Source organism: Cimex lectularius, unplaced genomic scaffold, assembly GCF_000648675.2.
Source record: "Cimex lectularius strain Harlan isolate CLEC.00 unplaced genomic scaffold, Clec_2.1 scaffold110, whole genome shotgun sequence".
Taxonomy (NCBI): domain Eukaryota; kingdom Metazoa; phylum Arthropoda; class Insecta; order Hemiptera; family Cimicidae; genus Cimex; species Cimex lectularius.
In genome coordinates, this window is record NW_019392697.1 from 1,555,788 (window position 1) to 1,562,574 (window position 6,787).

Genomic DNA, 6,787 nt, shown 5'->3' on the forward strand with positions numbered 1-6,787 from the left:
TCGTGGGTTCCATTCCCATCTAGCTCCCTGGAATTTTCTTTCATTCTCTCCGTCCTCCCACAAAACCCAAACAAACAATTATTTTAAAAAAATACAGTACGATAATCTCGAAGACAACGCTCAAATTCTACTGTTCTCTTTTCTAAATGCGTCAAGTGTGCAGGACTTCCCCTTTCTTCCGACTGCGTCAAACCACCAACCTTACCCGCCACTTGCGCTTTATGTGGCGGTGCACACCCCGCCAACTACCGAGGATGTGCCACCCATAAAGAATTGCAGTATATACAAATGTATAGGCAGAACAACAAAGATCACTCAGCCGTTCCTGCTCCACCAACCAGGACACCGCCGGCAGCATCCAGGAAAATGACAACCGAACCAAACCATGCACTAACAGCGGATACCACCAGACCTCAAGTACAGCCCTCGACAGGAAGACCACATTGGGTAATCAATCAGCAGCTCAGCTACGCCCAAGTGGCAAGTAGATCTGTCAGACCAAACATTCCTTCCCCCACTCCCATCCCATCTTCCACTGACAACATCACGACCCACCTCACTTCCTTCTTAAACGATTTTAAATCCTTAATTACCGCACTCATATCCCTTCTTACAACCCTTGTATCCGAATTACTTCCTAAACTTTCCCGATGATCCCTCCGAGGACCCTCACAGCTCTTCTCTGGAATTCAAATGGATTACTATAACACAGACTTGAACTAGAAACATTAATAAACGATAGAAATATTGACGTATTACTATTAACAGAAACACACCTGACAGAAACACAATACTTTCACATAAACGGATACACAACTTACAAAACTTCTCACACAGGACAAAGAGCCCAAGGTGGCACGGCAATCCTAGTCAGAAACGCTATTTCCAATCATCTTCATCTCTCTGAAAGCACCGACTCCTATCAACACACCTCAATTTCTATTTCCCTTCCTCAGTACCCGATCATTTTGTCAGCAGTGTACTGTACTCCCTCAATCCCCATTTATTATCCCCAATTTGATTCTATTTTTCGACAATTAGGTTCTCGTTTTATCGCCGGGGGCGACTTTAACGCCAAATATCAGGCATGGGGTAGCAGAACCACACATTTACGTGGCCGACTCCTACACAACGTTCTCGACCCTCTCAATTACACTTATCTATTTCCCGATCAACCAACCTACTGGCCCACTGATCAAAACCGCAGTCCCGACTTGTTGGATTTTTTCGTGACATCTGGTACAGGTTCCTTCTTTCCTATCAAGCCAATGTTTAAACGACCTATCTCCTGACTCTCCAGTGCTCCTCACTCTCGATACAACTCCCATTCATACACCTTCCAGACCTTCTTTAATCAACAACCTAGTAAACTGGAAACTATTCTTAAACCTAAACATTCCTCTTAAAACTGGTAACCAAATAGAATAAGCTGTCAGTATTCTCACAAGTAAAATCCAACACGCCTCTCCGAATTCCCATCTTCCCGAATATATCCATACACTTATAACCTCCAAACGAAGAGCAACGTTGCGGTGGTAACGCCATCGTTACCCCTCTTATAAAGTAACATTTAACCGTCTTACTTATATTTTGAAACTCGAATTATCCAATTCCCGTTCATCCCAGTTCCAGTCATACCTTGAATCCTTATCCACACAAGACAACTCCCTTTGGCTAGCTACTAGAAAGGTTACCAAACACTACCAAGTGCCTTCTCCAATTAGAAGTCCCAACGGTACCTGGGCCAGGTCAAACGCAGAAAGCTACTTTCCGATCACATCCTCATCATGAATGTCACTTCACACTCACATCATATCAATGAATTCCTGCACTCTCCTCTCCCTCTCGCTGTACCTCCTAAGCCCATCCATCCCGCAGATGTCATGTATCATTCATATTCTCCGCCTTTCCGAAAGAAAATCCCCAGGCCATGATCTAATTACCCCTAAAATCCTCCAAAATCTACCCAAAAAAGCAAGAGTGTACATTACATCTATTTACAATGCAATATTTTGCACAACCTATTTCCCTATCCAGTGGAAACTATCTTTAATAACTCCAATACCAAAACCACACCAACCCCCAGTGTCCTCTTATAGACCAATAAGCCTCCTTCCTATTTTATCCAAAATCTTTGAACGTATCCTCCTTAAAAGACTAATTCCTACATTCGAGCTGTGGGGCTCGACCAAATCATCCAATATCCAACGAATTCAGTCTTTTCAATCAAAAGTTCTCCACCGTATCCTCAATGCTCCCTTCTAGGTCACAAATCAAACGATCCATAAAGATCTTAAAATCCCTTTCGTCAAAGATCTTATCCAAACACGCTTTTTCACTTTTCACTCTAAACTCTCCCTCCACCCTGACTCACTAGCCCTAACTCTTTCCTCAACATCTCACCCTTACAATCCTCCACGCCGTTTAAAACGTCGATGACCTCGTGACCTTCTATCTAACCCACCGAATTAACTTTAACTCCCCCCCCCCCCAATTAAATAAAGGTTTAGGGTTAGGGACGAGTTAGGCTAGGTAGGGTTACAATTAGGGATAGGTTAGGTTTTGCTAGATCAGGTTAGGTAATAAACTAGGTAGCATAGTGTTGGAGGAAGGTTAGGTTATGATAGGTCATTAACGGATTAGGAGCTTAGAAGTAGGTTTATAGCTAAAGACGGGTTAATTAATAGTACATTATGAATAATTAACAATTAAAATGACTAGTAGTATTCGAAACCTATGGTCTTAGGATCGGTAGTCAAATGCTCTTTCATTGCGCACCTTAAGATCGGCAGCACATCTCTTCATCTTTTGCCATTCTTCAAAGATCACGGCCCGATTATTTTCTTTTGTCAAATAAGTGCCATCGCTGGATAGCTGTTCAAATCATGTGCGTTTACTGTTTGGCGCTTTCTGGCAACATTAATTTAATAAAATATTACTATATTTTACTAATATTACTAGGCAATGGACATAGGTTTTGAATTTCTTTATTTTCGGTAGTAATCTATCCTGTCGGTTCAACTGGGTTGGACTTATGGTTTATTATTAAATCATGGTATGGCTCGTGAGGAATAAAGAGGATGGTGTTGAAATACCTTTGCACCCTGTCATATGTAAACCATAACTGAATTATTTTCAACATTTAGTTTTACGGGCATAGCAAGGAATGCAATTATCCAATCACAGAACAATTATAAAACCTGTTTGTCATTTTGATAATATTGGCTTAAAATTTCTTAACATATGATTATAAGTAAAAGAAAAACAAACATAACTTTTATATTTTTTTCTGGTGGGTTCGATTTATTTTGGTTGGTCAATAAGGATGCTTCCTGTTCTACTTGAAAGTCCTTTAATTGTGTTTGAGGTCACCTAAGGATTACCGTAAATGCAGCGAGAAGGTGCGGCGATGAATTTACTTAAACATGGGAAGTTCAAGACGAAATCCTCGTTTCACAAAAGATCGTTTAAAAACTTGCCAATGAGAAAAAATATGTATTCTATGATCACGAAAAACGTATGACGCTAGCTTTTCTGGAGCGATAACTGTTTTAGGAAAGGGACCGCCCACACGTCCATGAAGAAATAATATATGATGTGAAGCATATGAAATAGAAAAAAAAATATACCTAAAGTACAAAACGCAATGCCCATGTTAGCGGATTCACCCTTGCAGCAGATATCACACAGTAAAATTAATGAACACGTCGTGTTTAATAAAGGTTGCACCCAATACGGATAATCAGTTTTCCCGAGGAGCGAGGTCTTTCAAAACAAACGTCCAGTAGCCGATCGTGGTGAAAGATCCAATTGGTATAGCGATAGCTGACCTGATGAACGACCTCACCGCAATCCACCCGGGAGGCACATCCATCGTATACGAACAATTGGTGATATCAGCGATGAGTACGATGAGGTGATACAGATTGGATTATGGCATTCAGTGAGTTCACTTATTTTAAGGAATAAGCAAATTTCGTAAAATAAAACGGCTTCGGATTGGTTATTTAGTAGTACTGTATACAGTGTTATGGATGAGACGAGGAAACCTGTACTATGGACAGCGTGGATGCTGTGGAGTGTAGTGTTGGTATTCCTTTCGAATGCAATCTATTGTAGATTATACATCAATACAACTATTTTCATTACTGTTTGTTTTCTACCATATCTTTTATGACCACTTCCATTCTTTTGAATTGAAAATTATTGTAATCTTCACTGATTAAGTGTGAGCTCGTTCACTCCTGGGAGAGCAAATCGATTTAGGTAACAATTAGAAACGAAAAAACCAAACAAATATGATAACGAAATCTACCGAAAATCTTCCATTATGACTTTTATGATTTATACGTAGTCAAAAAGCAATTTTCAATCCCATTCAAAAATAATAGTGGTTCTAAAAGAAATTTCTCATAACAAATTATGATTTTAATTCAAGTTTATTGTACAGAAAAGCATGATTACCATATGTGAAAATAGTATAATGTTTTTAAATAAAGGCTGCGACCTTATTGGTCTTTAAGCCTTGAGTCTATACAAGTCAACGGTGCTGCCCGGCCCCGTCAGAGCCGAGCTCCCGCAAACCCCGGCGCAGTGGCTTCCGCCCAAGCTTGGAAATAACGGAAGCCCACGTTTCTAATCTTTTTAATATTAATATTGTGAGCAGGGCTTTATCGAGGGGGGTCGACACCTCCTCCAAGCTCGCTGGAGATTCCTTGATCTCAGAGTCCGGGGAGGCACCTCTCAATACAGCACAAGAACGACCAGGCCCGTCGGGTGTCGCCACAAATCACCTGAGGAAACAAGAGTTGTGGGGAAGATATTACATTTTACCTATTAGTTGGATGTATGTTAAGAAGTTAAAAAAAGTTTATTGATGTTGAGTTGTTGTTTAGTATGGGTTGGAAGTCTTTGGGGATTTGGTGGAGGGTTCTTGCAGAGGTGTATAAAGGACAATCTATTAGGATGTGGGATATAGTGATAGTTGATTTACAGATTGAACATATAGGTTTAGGGATTGTTTCAAGGAAGAAATTATGGGTGAGTCGTGAGTGGCCAATTCGAAGCCGGGTTAGGAGGGTTTCTTATTTTCTGGAAGGTATGGAAGAGGATTCCCATCAGTTTACATTTTTCTTTATTACGAGGAACTTGTTTCACGCTTCCATGCCTCCCAGACGACCTGCCTTAATTGACAGCAGAGGTCACTGAATGGAACCCCATCGTGCGGAGTACCATCTAAGGTGCCTCTCTTGCCATTCGGTCCATTTCAGTTATTCCAGCGTGGCCTGGAATCCATTTCAATAATACTTCTACACCTACGTCTTGATATTACTTGGGTGATGAGTGCTGAAAGACCGTATGCCGCGTGCAAAGGGCTACCTAAGCCGAAATACATCAGCCCGCTCTCCCGTAGATAGAGAAGGCCACTCTACCTCCCTGAGTAGTGGGGCTTCCCTAGCTTAGGAATTACCGGATCCGCTCCGGCCGCGGTTTTGTTTTAAGTGGAATTGCTATCCACCCCCTAGAGGAGACCTACGGTAAAAGCCTCCAATCGAGCTCAGTCTACACCTCCGTGCAAAGCATACTCGAGTAGGGGCAACCGATTCACTACCCGTTCTCATCCACCACTACTCACGCATTCAAGGAATTTTTCAGCATAATCATAGCGTATTCCGTGGGCCGGGTGTATAACGGTGGTCATATGCAAGTTTCGAGCGAAGGCCACAACAGATAGAAGACAGCCTCTTCTCTAAGTACCCGCCAGGGGACACCACGGCCAACTATGAGTCCATTCCCATTGTAACAGTGGCTGAACCTTGGAACATTTCTGTTACCCCGTAGCACAGATGGTTATGCACCCTCCCCCGTCTATGCAGACAGGATCTGGTGCCCCAACCCTCGTGTGCCTCTGATAAGGTGCAGCCACCTCACCATAAATGAATCATTAGGTTTCCGTTGTTATTATTATCGGAAAAAGTTAGTAAAATTTTTAAACAAGAAGGTTTAGAATAGCTTTTAGAAGTATGAGTTCACTTAAAAACATCGTCTCAAAACCTAAAGACAAGGTAGACAACTTGGCAAAAAGCGGGGTTTACCCACTTAATTAAATATATAGGACAAAGCGGTAGAGAAATAAAAACGAGAGTTACAGAACACTTGCCTAAATCGAACAAATTTTCGGAGTTTAAAGACCATCAAAAAGAAGCTAAACATAATTTCAATTCGAATTTAAATACAACAGTGTTACATAGTTTCAACAAAGGGAGAGAACTAGATTGGTTTGAAAAATTTGAAATTAAAAAATGTAAAATTGAACATGGAGATAAATGCATTAATAATATAATAGATTTTGATCTACCTCCCATTTTAAATTTTGTATTAATAATATTAAACGTCCAAATAGTTAAATTAATTAATTTAATTGTTATTAATTTTATCATAATTTACTAATTGTTAAGATATTATTCTAATTTAATTTTTATTTTTTATCTTTAATCACTAATTTGTAATTATTTCCTTACAGTATTTACTAATATAATATTTACTGGTGTTCCTGCTTTTCACACGTTCAAAATTGAGCGGCATTGAAAACCAGCCTCTCATTGGAACGTCGCGTTGGCGGGGGTAGCAGCGGGTTCACTTTTACAATTCATGTCGAGAGACGTGGTTGTAGAAATCCTTCAACCTGATGATGATGCTAAAACCTCAAAATCCGGATCGTTGGAAAACAACTTACTGTGAGTAGAACTATATTTTTAAAAAGGATTAAAGTTATATTTTGTTGGCC